We start from the raw sequence: 12,377 nt of genomic DNA, 5'->3' as shown, positions 1-12,377 counted from the left end.
ATGTACACTGTGTCCAGAGCCTATTTTTCCCCAATACTCCTCCTCTTTAATGTCCCTACACATGAATTCTAAGTATTTTCAGGGGTCAGACATCAACCTCCTGCCTGCTTAAGCTATTTGGGAAAGATTTGTAAGAGAACCCTGTACCCCACCCCCCATTCTGGATGTCCACCTGGGAAAAGGCTGAGCCAAACTCATCAATGAGCCCACGTGTGAGACCTGCAAGCCAGGAAGCTTAGCCTGCATCTCCACCCAAGGCCCACTTGACCCTCTGGCTGAATTGCTCAGTCGATTCTGTCCAAATCAAACCCCAAAATCAATTCCATCATGGAGGGCACTTTAATTAGTCACTTTCGAATGGATTGGTTTGTCATTGTGCACTCTTAAAGAAACTTCAGGGTGGTTTGATTGAGGAAGCTTCCTTGACACCCAAGTACTTCCCCCCCCCATCATTTATTCCTTCATCCATCTACTTATTTCCTGAAACTTTATCAAATTATTTAGCCAGGAAAAAGGGGAAAAAATGACAATTTTTAGAGTCAGATGAATTCATCCTAAACACCCTGCATTATTTATATATCAAATAAACATTATCTATAAGTGGTTATCATTCCACTTACACTGTTTAGGCAAACAGCTTATGACATTCTCAAAGAACCCCTGTGAACAAAACCAATATAAAGTAAGAATTTATATGCCTTCAGTCTCTCCCCTCTCCAATCTAGCTGACAGTGTTGCCAGATTAATATTTCTAAAGCACCTCTTTGTACACATCAGCAATTTGCTCAGAAATCTTCACGGGCTCCTCTCTGATTAAAGGAGAAGAGACAGATTTTTCTCTGACCCTCTACATTGGGACCCCAACCCATTTCTTCAAATGCATCGGACTACTCCACTATATAGTTCCTATTTGTGTTAAAAATTTTCAAATGGAGAAAGGATTAGATTCATTCTGCTTGGCCCCAGAGGATGAAACTACAAGTCTTGCCTTTCTCTAATCCATCTATCTCACTAAAAGAATTATCAAAAATCTCAAGTCTTACCATGTCACACCCATGCTCAAGAACTATCAGTGGCTCCCTGGTCCCTTTAGGGAAAAATACAAACTCCTCAGATTACCCTTTAATGTCCTTTATACCATGACTCCAGTCTACCTTTTTGAACTTATTCCATATCACTCTCCTTCATCTGCTCTTTGTTCCATCAAAACTGACTTGCTTGTTACTCCCCCAATTTGGGTTGTCTCACAGACCTGGAATGCACTCTCCCTGCTTGCCTCTGCCTCCTTGAATCCCTAGATTCCTTTAAAGCTTAGTTCATGTACCATTTACTACAGGAAGTTGTTTTTGATCCCCCTTAATTATTTTCTCTTTCTCCTGACTGAAACTATCATGCATGTATTTATCCATAAACATGTTGTATTTCCTTCCTTCACGCAGATACTCCCACTCTCAGTACAATATATACTCTTTAAGGTCAGAGACTTATTTGGGTTTTGTACTCAGTGGCTAGCATGATACCCTGTAAATGAGAGGTGCTTAATAAATGCTTGTTATATTTGATTGGAATGAGGAATACTGGTAGAATTTGCAAAGATAGAAATTTCAGCTCAGTATAAGGAAAGGTTTACTAACAATCTGAAGAATTACTGTTTTCCAAAGTGGATTCCTGTCACTTGAGGTCTCTTAGTAAAGGCTGAATGACTACTTGTCACCACACAATGTGACAGAGGGGGTTTTTGGTTCAGGTTCAAGTTGGACTAGAGAACCTCTGAGGTCTTTACAGTTGGAGATCCTGTAATTCTTGTCCCCTCTTTGTATCCAGAAAAGATCATATGACACCACCTGTGGCTGCAATCATAAAATGGCAGAGCCAGGAAGAGAGGCCAACATCTAATGCAACTTGTCGTTTTTCCAGAGAAGGAAACCGAGGTCCAGAGTGGGGAAGGTACTTGAACACAGTTTATCAAGTAAGTGGCAAAGCCAGGACTAGGTCTCTAGTCTTCTGATTAGATAGCCAAAGAATCCTTTTCCTCTTCTCCATTTGTTTCCGTTCTATGCTTTCTTCAAGGCCAAACTCAAGTTATCCCCACTTAACCCCCACTCCAGCATCACATCACACATACTTTCTCAAGGAGCCTTCCCCCATGCCATCAACTGCTTCAGTGATTTCCAGGACCACTTGACTGTGTGCACTGCTCACCTGCCACCTAACATATGCTGCTTTGTATTACTTCATTTAAATATCCTATCTATCCAACCAGACAGTTAGCTCCTTATGGGTAGAGAGAGCATGACACACATCTTTGCACAGGTCCCCACCACAGAGTAGCTACTCAAAAAACATTTGTTGATGATGCTGATGACTGAAAGCTCCAATTAGGGTAGAGATCCTATCTACCACAGGGCCTTGTACATAATCAACATTCAAGAAATACACATTGAATGAATAAATGAAGTTCCTAAAACACTACTTTGCATAGATCTGAAACCTTTAATGGCTTCTCACTACCTATAAGAGAAAGTTCAAACCTGTACACCAAGGTCAGCTACACTGTGACCCCAACCTACTTCTTCAACCTTATCTCTGATTATATCTTTATGCTTCAATAGAAGCCAGACTGGAGATCCCAAAATCCAAAGCATTCCAGTAGGATTGGCCTTCCATGTTTTTTGTGTCTCCAACTACCAGCTGGGTTTCAGAAACTCCCTCCTGAGAAAATTACAATGCCCACACCTGCTGAAACCTCATGCCATTTTCGTAACCATAATGAGCGTATCAAGTTGTTTGGACCATTGTTTGCCTTCTCCAATTTGATCCTTGTATTTTTAGTTGGGATGCACTACTGCTGTCTGTGTTGGCTGTTAGCAGTACTCTGGGGAATGTTAGTCTTTTACCAACAGCAGCTGGATAGAACAAAATTTATGTTTGATTCCTTGCCTTGTAATATGGGATCTGTTTCCAATAAAACTACAGCATATCCAGGCAGCTGAACAGCTGCTATGGTGGCGATGGGCTGACATCACCCACAACAACGATAACAGTCGACTAACTGGGTAGCAGCAGACATTGCGCCAAGAGCAAGATAAAATTTACCGAAATTAAGAGAACTCGGAAGTTCTGCCAAAAAATTCAGGGTTTGACAATTTGTTTTGGACCTAAAATTCCCCCAGTGGAATTTTCCTTTAGTTGGAATTTCCTCTTATATAAAACCTTCTCTGTTGTCTCTATAACTTGTCATCTTTGTCTTATTTCTCTCCCCCTCTCTCCCTCTCCTTCTCCCTCTCCCTTTCCCTCTCTCCCCCTCTCTCTAAGTTCTCTCTCTCTTCTTCAAATCAACTTGATTTTTATAGTCCTACCCATATTACTCCAAGACCTTTCTTCTCTTGCACTTCTCTTCACTTAACAAGAGGAACTAAGATTGAGAATTGAAAAATACCTTGGAAGTCATCTGTTACAGAGGTGTTAAACACATGACCTGCAGTGTGGCCTGAACCAGATTAAAATGTAATTGGGAATTGTTTAGAAAATAAATAAAAATACAATAAAACATAGATAGAGTTAATATGTACTTTTCCAAATCAATATGTAACTTGTAGAGACCCTTAAGTATGGTATAGTGGCCCCATTTCTATTTGAGTTGACATCACTTATCTAGTCCAAGCCCCTCGTTGGATGAAAAAACTAAGATCAAGAGAGAAGAAGCCCAAGGTCACACAGCTAATAAGTGGGAGAACTATGTCCTAAACCTTGGTCTTCTGGCTCCAAATCCAGTGTTTTTTCTGCTGTTTCACACTGTTATCCTCGAGAGTGGAATTCTTTGACTGGGAAGTCATCATCGTTGTCATCATCATTGTCGTTGGGCGTTTTTTTTTCCTTTTTCTTTTTTTTTCTGTTTGTTTTGTTTTTTGTTTTGTTTTTCTCCCAGTCATGGAACAGTGGAGAAGGTTACTTCTGCCTTCTCTGCCACTGGACAAACTATGTTTTGATAGAGGAAAACAGGCCTACCAAATCAGAGAAAATTGTATGCATTTGGAAAAAAACCCACTGGATTTAGTCTGAGGATCTGTGTTCAAATCCTAACTCTGCCACTTTTTTGCTGTGGGCATTTTAGAGGATAAAGCAGGAAGAACTGAGTTACAATCCCATCTCAGAGACACTAATTGCATGACCCTGGGCAAATGACATAACCTTTGTCTGCCTGTTTCTTCAACTGTAAAATTAAGATAATAATAGCACCTGTCTCTCAGGAATATTGTGAAGATACAATGACATGATATTCATAAAGTGCTTAACACAGTGTCTCTAACATAGCAGGTGCTAAAGAAATGCTCCCTTCCTTCCTTCCTTCCTCCCTCCCTTCATATCTACTTAACCTCCTTCCTTCCTTAGGCCTGTTTCCTTATTAGAATATAAGAAGATCGAGGGAAATTATCTCTATCCTACAGCTTTAGATCGTGTAGATCCCCTGCAATTTGTTATTCCCATTGGAAGTATCAAATTCTTGACTGTTCTTCCTACCTACTTTTATGAACCATTATTCTCACCATTAAAGGACATAGCAGAAGATAAAGATGAGAGAATAAGGGAATCATTTATAAATATGGAGGATGCCATTCATTTTCTTGAGAGCTCTTTTCCAACATTCATTTAAAAGGTCAGTAATGATTTAGACAATTCTGAGTCAGGGAATTCTTTTTTTTTTTTTTTGACAATTTCAAAGGAGTCTATAAGAGTTTACTAGAAGTCAGTAGATTGAGGTTCTGTTCACAACTAACCTTACTTTAGTCAAGTCACTTCATTTCTATGGGACTTGCTTTCCTGATATATAAAATAAGGATTTTGATAAGATGAACCATAGGTCTCCTTCTAGCTGTAAAGTGCTTTTTATGATTTGAGATAAACAGCATGAAAGAGTAGATTGAGTGCTTGACTTGGAACCAGGAGACCAGCTTTGAAATACCAACTCAGAAAATTATTACTTAAGTGACTATGAGCAAGTTGCTTATCTTCTTAGAGACTCAGTTTCCTCATCTGTAAAATGAGGATGATAATATTTGTGTTGATTATTTCATAAAGCTCTTATGAAGAAAGCACTTTGCGCAAAACTTAAACTACTATAGAAATATGAGTTATTATTATACCTAGTTGATTTCTCAGTTCCCTTTCTACTCAAATATTCTCATTAAATAACTATATTTGTGTATACTGTATATTGATCTTTGTAAACCTTAAAGCACTATATAAATTTGCTTTTTGATTGTTATTATCAAGGTCACTATGTACAAAATGAAAGTTATTATCTTTTCTCCCAAAACCACACAGTTCCAAACTTCCCTCCATCCAAATTATCACAATGCTTCCAGTCACTTAGGTTTTCAACTTTCATGTCTTCCTTGACTCATTACTTACTCTCCCTCACATCACATGTATAATTGAGTGCCAAATCTTATCATTTCCATACCCACTACCTCTCTAGCATCCATCCCTTCTTTCCACTCACATAGCTACAGCCATAGTTCAGGCCCTCACCAACTCTTATCTGAAGTATTTCAACAGCCTCTTAATTGGTTAGTCTCCCTGTCTCAAGTCTCTCCCTACTTCAACCCATCCTTCTAACAGCTGCCAAAATGGTTTTACTAAAAAGCAGATTTGACCATGTCATGCTTCTACTCAATATATTCCAATGGCTCCTTATTATCTCTAGGATCAAATATAAACCCTTTCTTTTGGCATTTAAAATCCTTTATGATCTATCTACAACTTGCCTTTTCATCATTATTGGGTATAATTCCCCTTCACAAACTCTACATGCCAATGAAATTGGCATCCTTGCTATTCCCTAAACATGAAAAAACAATCTCTTGCCTCCATACATTTTCACAGGCTATCCTCCCATGTCTGGAATTCTGTTCCTTCCTGACCTCAGCCAAAGCTGAGGATTTTCCTGATACCCCTAGCTCATAATGCCCCCCTCTAAGACTAGTTAGCATTCATTTTATATACATATATACATGCATACATATATGAACATACATATATATAAACATACATACATATTCATATGGGTATGTACTATTTCTTCTCCATTAAATGGGGCAAGAAATGTTGTATTTTCATCTTTTGTTCCTCAGAACTGATACATAGGAGGGGATTATGAAAGATTTATTGAGGGTGGGGGTGGGGGTGGGGGAGGTGATAGTGAAAGTTCTGTTTATTTTCAGGAAAGAGTCCATGGAGAACAAAATGATGCCATAGAAACTCAAACAGGAAACCATTTTTTCTGAGCTTGCAACATTTATGTTTCTTATTATTAGATGCTGAAGCTATTATTTTAAAGTCCTTGTACTTTCCTGCAAAATTCTATGTAGTTTCTGGCCTCTTTGCTGTTCCTTAAACAAGACATTGCATCTCTAGACTGGCATTTTCTCTAGCAGTACCCCTATGCCTGGAATGCTCTACCTCCTTATCTCTGTCTTCCAGCTTCCCTGGCTTCCTTCAAATTGCAGCTAAAATACCACCTTTTGTAAGAATCTTTTCCCATCCCTGCCCCCCTCCCATTTCCATCCCTCAGAAATTACCTCCCATTGACTCTATTTTTATTGTATATGGATGTGCTCTTTTTGTGATGACTGTCTCCCATTAGAATATGGGCCTCTTGAGAGCAGAAACCATGTTTTTCCTTTGTATCCCCAGCACTTAGCACAGTTCCTGGTACATAGTAGGTGCTCAGTAAATATACTTAATGAGTCCAGAAAACCTGGATTCAGATCCAATCTCTGACATTCACTTAGCTACATTACCATGCACAAGTCACCTAACCCTCTCTACATCAGTTTCCTCGCCTATCACATGGGGATTAGAATTATAATCATATGGGGAATATAATAAATTGATGATGGTATCATCAATCCCTACTTTATTTCTTTGAGAGTCACAACAATAAAGTATGGAAAGTGTTTTGCAATTTTAGAGCCCTGTATGAGAATCTGTTATTATTCCTTATCACCTGAGTGTTCTCTGGGTTGTTGTTGTTTAGTTGTTTCAGTCATGGCTGACTCTCTGTGACCCTGTTTCTGGTTCACTTGGCAGAGATCCTGGAGTGGTTTGCCGTTTCCTTCTCTGCTTCATTTTACAGATGAGGAAAATTAGGCAAACAGGGTGAAGTGACTTGCCCAGGGTCACACAGATAATAAGTGTCTGAGGCTGTATTTGAACTCAGGAAGATGTCTTCCTGACTTCAGACTCAGCATTCTAGTCACTATAGCACCACCTAGCTGTACTCTGAGTTAATGTGTAGCAAATCCTAATTGTTCGTATTGGGGTCCTACTAAGTAGGAGGGGAAGGCAAGGGAGGGGGAGCTTCTCTAGGAGTAATAGCATTTCCAACATTCAGAGAGGACAATTAGGCTCAGATTTAAAGAGTCACAGGGGCATTTTCAATTCATTTAAACAAACATCTACGAAGAATCTACTAAGAGTAAGGAACTGGGCTTTTTGATTGATGGATGGATTCATTCATTCATTCATTCATTCACTCTCCATATACCTTTTATATATAAAACAAACTTCAGCCCTGGTTCTTCAACCCAGTTATGACTTTCAGGAGTAGAGGAGCTGGTCCAGGTAAACCACTGGGTTCTGGGGAAGGGAACCACCTTAAACTTAAGAGTCAATTTGCCAGCATGGAAATTCTTTGAGGGCAGAGAAATTCCAAAGAGCCTAAGCTATGTATCTAAATGAGGCTTAGATTCTACCCTATCCCTCTGGGGGGCATAGTTGAGGAAGCCCCAAGCATTACAATCAGATTTATCAGATGGCCAGGAGTTTTGAAACATCTAGCCTATCTGAAAGAATTCAGATTGGCATCTTATTATATATCCTTTGATATGATGTTTGACAGATTGGTATGGAAAAATCATCCAAACTTAGAAAAGTAAAGACATTTTGCATGAGAATATCACATAGTGAATCTGAGTGAGAGAAATTGATATGTTCAAAATCTAATTTACATGCAGTTCCTGGGGCTGATTTATACTACACGTGAACACTGGTTAGGATTATTTAATCGAAAAAACTAAGCAACAAACAAAAAAATCCTGGAAAGGACAGCAAGAACTATGTGGTTTAGAAAATGGTAGGTTATAAGTTATATTTATGAATAAACAAGTTTGGAGCCTTTGTAATATTTACAATCCAAAAATGGATTTGTTTGTCACAGCTAGCTATGAGGAAACACTGGCTAATCTCTTTCCTTTCATTCTTTATTACTGTGATTAATTGACCATGTGAATGATAGTTCCCATATTATTAACAAAGGTATGGAATCCAATAATTATAATGACCCCCTAGACATTGGATCCCTCCAAAAATATACTTACTTTGTATATATCCTATATTTACTTTTCTGAGTGTGTACTGTACATATTATTTTCCCCAGGAGAATGTAAGCTCTCTGAGGACAGAGGCCTGTCTCATCATCTTTGTATTTATATTCCCTTCACCCATCACATTGTTTTAAACATGCTAGCTGTTTGATAAATGCTTGTCAAGTGAACAAAGAAATAACCCTCAGGAAAGGAAAGAAAAGAAGTACTATGGATTCCTTAGAAACTCCAGTCATGGGACCCAAGATATTATTAGATTATCTTTGTTGAGGACAGAAACCAGATCTTATCTATCCTTTGAGTCTCCCTCAGTGCCAAGCACCCACTTGATGTTCCCTATTTATTGATTAAATTGAATTAAAAGATTCAAATGTGAGAATTGGAAGGAATCTTAGAATTCTTCTAATTCCTCATCTTACAGAGGAGGAAACACCCCAGAGAAGGACAGTAACTTCTCCAAGGCAGCTGTTTCTGTTGTTGTTCGGTCATGACTAACTCTTTGTGACCCCATTTGGGGTTTTCTTGGCAAAGGTACAAGAGTGGTTTGTCATTTCCTTTTCCAGCTCATTTTACAGATGAGGAAATGGAGGCAAACAGGGTGAAGTGACTTGCCCAGGGTCACACAGCTAGTGGATATCTGAAGCTGGATTTGAACTCAGGAATATGAGTCTTCCTTATCCTAGGCCTGGCACTCTATCTGTTGCAGCACCACCCAGTTGCCCCTAGACAGCTGTAGTAGAGTGGAAAGAGCATCTGCAGGCCTTGTAATTGAAAGGCATGGGTTTCAGTCTTAGCTTTCTCCTACATTGCTGTGCAGCCTGGGACAAGTGACATTCCTTCTCTGGGCCCCAATTTCCTCGTCTATGAAATGAAGGTATTAGACTAGAAGATCTCCATAATCCCATCTAGCTCAAACATTCTTTGATTCTAAGGTCATACAGGGAGTAAACAGTAAAGCTAGTAACTAGAATCCAGGGCTCCTAACTATAAGAGCATGCTAGTAAATGTTTAACAAACTCTCCAAGATATACTTTTAGTTTTTTCGGCATCATTAACATTTTCCATCCCTTTCCTAAATGATAAACCAGCAACAAAACAATACAATGACCCGATCCATAGTTTGCTGATTTCTGAATTTGGCTCTCAAAAGCCAGTGCAAGCTGGTTCCGCCATACCCCTGCCTGTCTCCCAATCCAGAGCTCTGGAAACTACAAGATACTGCTGGCAAAACTTTCGATTCTTCAGCAAACTTTCAGGAAAAAAGTTTTCATAAGGGAAAATATTACTCCTTTCAAGAGCTGGAAGAGAGTCTGGACAGCCAAGAGTAATCGATGACAGTTATTTACTTAAGGAGAAGATCGTAACAGTTAACATTTATATGGTACTTTATAGTCAAGTCCATGATCTCATTTCATCCTCAGGACAAACCTGGGAGGTAGCTAGTTGCCTTAATGCCTCCAGGTTATAGATGAGGAACAGTCACCCAAGGTGCTGCTGCCAGGAAGTAGAATAATCATATTCATAGTCAAGGATGAGTCTCCTCACCCCAAATTCAGGGCTTTCTGCTATATCACAGCTGCCTCCCAGGCTGAAATTCAGTTCGATTTAATTCAGCAAGCAGGTTTTCAGTGCCTACTCTACGTGAAGCTTCGTGTTAGATGGTGGGGATAGAAGAGCAAAACCTAACCCTAACAATCCCTGCCCTCTAGGGACCTTCTATTCTTCAAGGGGAATACAAAATGTATACAAATAAGTAAATTACAAAGTAATGTGGCAGGCAGGTAAAATCACTAACAACTAGGGGTGTCAGGATAGGCCTCAGGCAGGGGAGAGGACACCTGAGCAAAGCCACAAGGGAGCTAAGGATTCCTAAAGGAGGGAAAGGAGGGAGGACATTCCAGACATGGGGGTTAAACTGTGTACATCACATTCAGGGAACAGAAAAATTTGAAATTGATCAACAACATTGATTAGGAAAGGGACAAATGGGTTAGAAACTTAAAGCAATCATTGGCAGGAGAGAACACTAAAATTCTTCCCAGAGAAGACAGCATCAGCAAAGGTTTTGACTTAGTTATTGAAACAGTTACCATAAAGGAAGGGCCAAAGCCTTTGCTAGTTTTCCCTATGGGAATGATGCTATCCTGTGGTGTGTTAACATTCTCTCCTGACACAGGGAGGCAAGAGCATTTCATCTCTCTCCACTGGGGCCTGATGTTATCACTAAGAAAAAGGTCAGTGGTTTTGGTCATGAAGTAAAGCAAGGAGGAGAGGAAGTGCCTCTGACATCCTCTCATTGCTCCCGTTGGACAAGATGGGGAAATGGGGACCATTTCTTAAGATTCTATCTGTCCTTCTCCCATGCATTCTTCCCTCGCTGAGTTTTGTCTAAAGCTTTTGTACTTTAAGAAGGCAAGCAGGCAGGGGTGAGTGATGCTAGCAAAAGAGTGGCGCCCGCTCAGTATGGAACGTGTTGCTATGTTTGATGTGTAGATTTGGAACCAGATAAATGGAGATCTTATTTCATCTCCCCAAAGAAAGCAGATATTTTAGGCTTAACAGTTAGGAGCAGTTCAAATGAGCAGAGAAATTCATATATAAAGAATGCATTTCTCTTTGAAAAGACCAACTTCCAGGCAGGTTATGTATCTCTTTGGCTTGGGAAGGGGAGACCTAATTTAAGTAAACATTCAAAAGAGGGGGAGAAAAGTATCTTTCCCCAGCTGGGGAAGGTTTGCAGATATGAGAATCCTGACTCAGCAGATCTCTATTTTTATTCAAGCAGATTGCCAAGAAATACAGTGGCTGCAGTTTTCTCTCATCTCTAATGTTCACTGCAGCTCAGCTTGAGGACTGAGAATGGAAGACCCCCTTTAATCTAACTGGGAGTGGTGGGGAGGGATGTGGGGAGAGACAAACTGGAGACAGGGGTCAGGCAGAAGCTGCATCAGCAGATTCTCCTTCTCCCCCCTCTCCCCTCCTCATAGCACAGTAATTCGTCCAGTGGACAGAGACAAACGGTGCTTGTGTTGGGCTTCTTGCCTGCTGCTATTGTTCAGGTCTGCTCCTTGAATGGTAGGCAAAAACTTACAAATCCTGACTTCCTCTTTGTCTTGGGAAGCAAAAAACAACAACAAAACAGCAATTGAAAAATGTCTTAAGTTTACATATAGGTGTGTATGTGTATGCACATGTACATACACATATATGTATATAAACATGCATGTGCATGTGTGTATATATCACCTAGTGCCTATCACTCTGAGATAGATAGATAGATAGATAGATATACAGATAGATATACACATAGAGTGATATAAACTGAATATATTCAATTGCAGTTTTTGGTTTTGTTTATATGATTTTAATTCCTATATATGTATATGTTTGTGTATATACATGTATATAAAATGAAAACATTTTTTCTTTGAAAGACAAGCATACAGGGTCCTTAATGTATATTAAGCAAAATCAATGTCATACTAAAGTAAGACATTCTGTAGGCAGCAGCAAATTTGTTCCTTTGGTCTCATTTGTGTGCTACATCATCTAGTGCCCATCACTCTGATCTACTGCTTTTAATCACAAAGCAAAGAGAGTTTCTATTACAAAATAAAGCAATACATGCAGTGATCAATTTCAACCCTGAGGAACATATGAAGAAATCTATCTCTATCCCTTGTTTAGAGAAGTGGACTATGGGTATAGAATGTTGCACATACCATATGATGTGGCCACTGCAATGTGGTTGGTTTTGTTTAACACTTTTTCTTTGTTACAAAGTAAAACTTATTGGATGGATGGGTGGCAGGCACAGTATATGTAGAAATGACTAATGTACAAAACAAAAGTCATCAATAAAAGGTTTTTGACCTTTTCTTAAAGATCAGTTATAATGCAAGTAGAAGAAAATAATGTAATGCTGCCATTTGTGAGTATTTGCTTATAAAAGTACTTGTTAGGTCTCTTGAATGAACTCTGGCCATCCTC

Source organism: Dromiciops gliroides, chromosome X (assembly GCF_019393635.1).
Source record: "Dromiciops gliroides isolate mDroGli1 chromosome X, mDroGli1.pri, whole genome shotgun sequence".
In the NCBI taxonomy this organism is placed as follows: Eukaryota; Metazoa; Chordata; class Mammalia; order Microbiotheria; family Microbiotheriidae; genus Dromiciops; species Dromiciops gliroides.
This window is presented reverse-complemented; position numbering follows the sequence as displayed.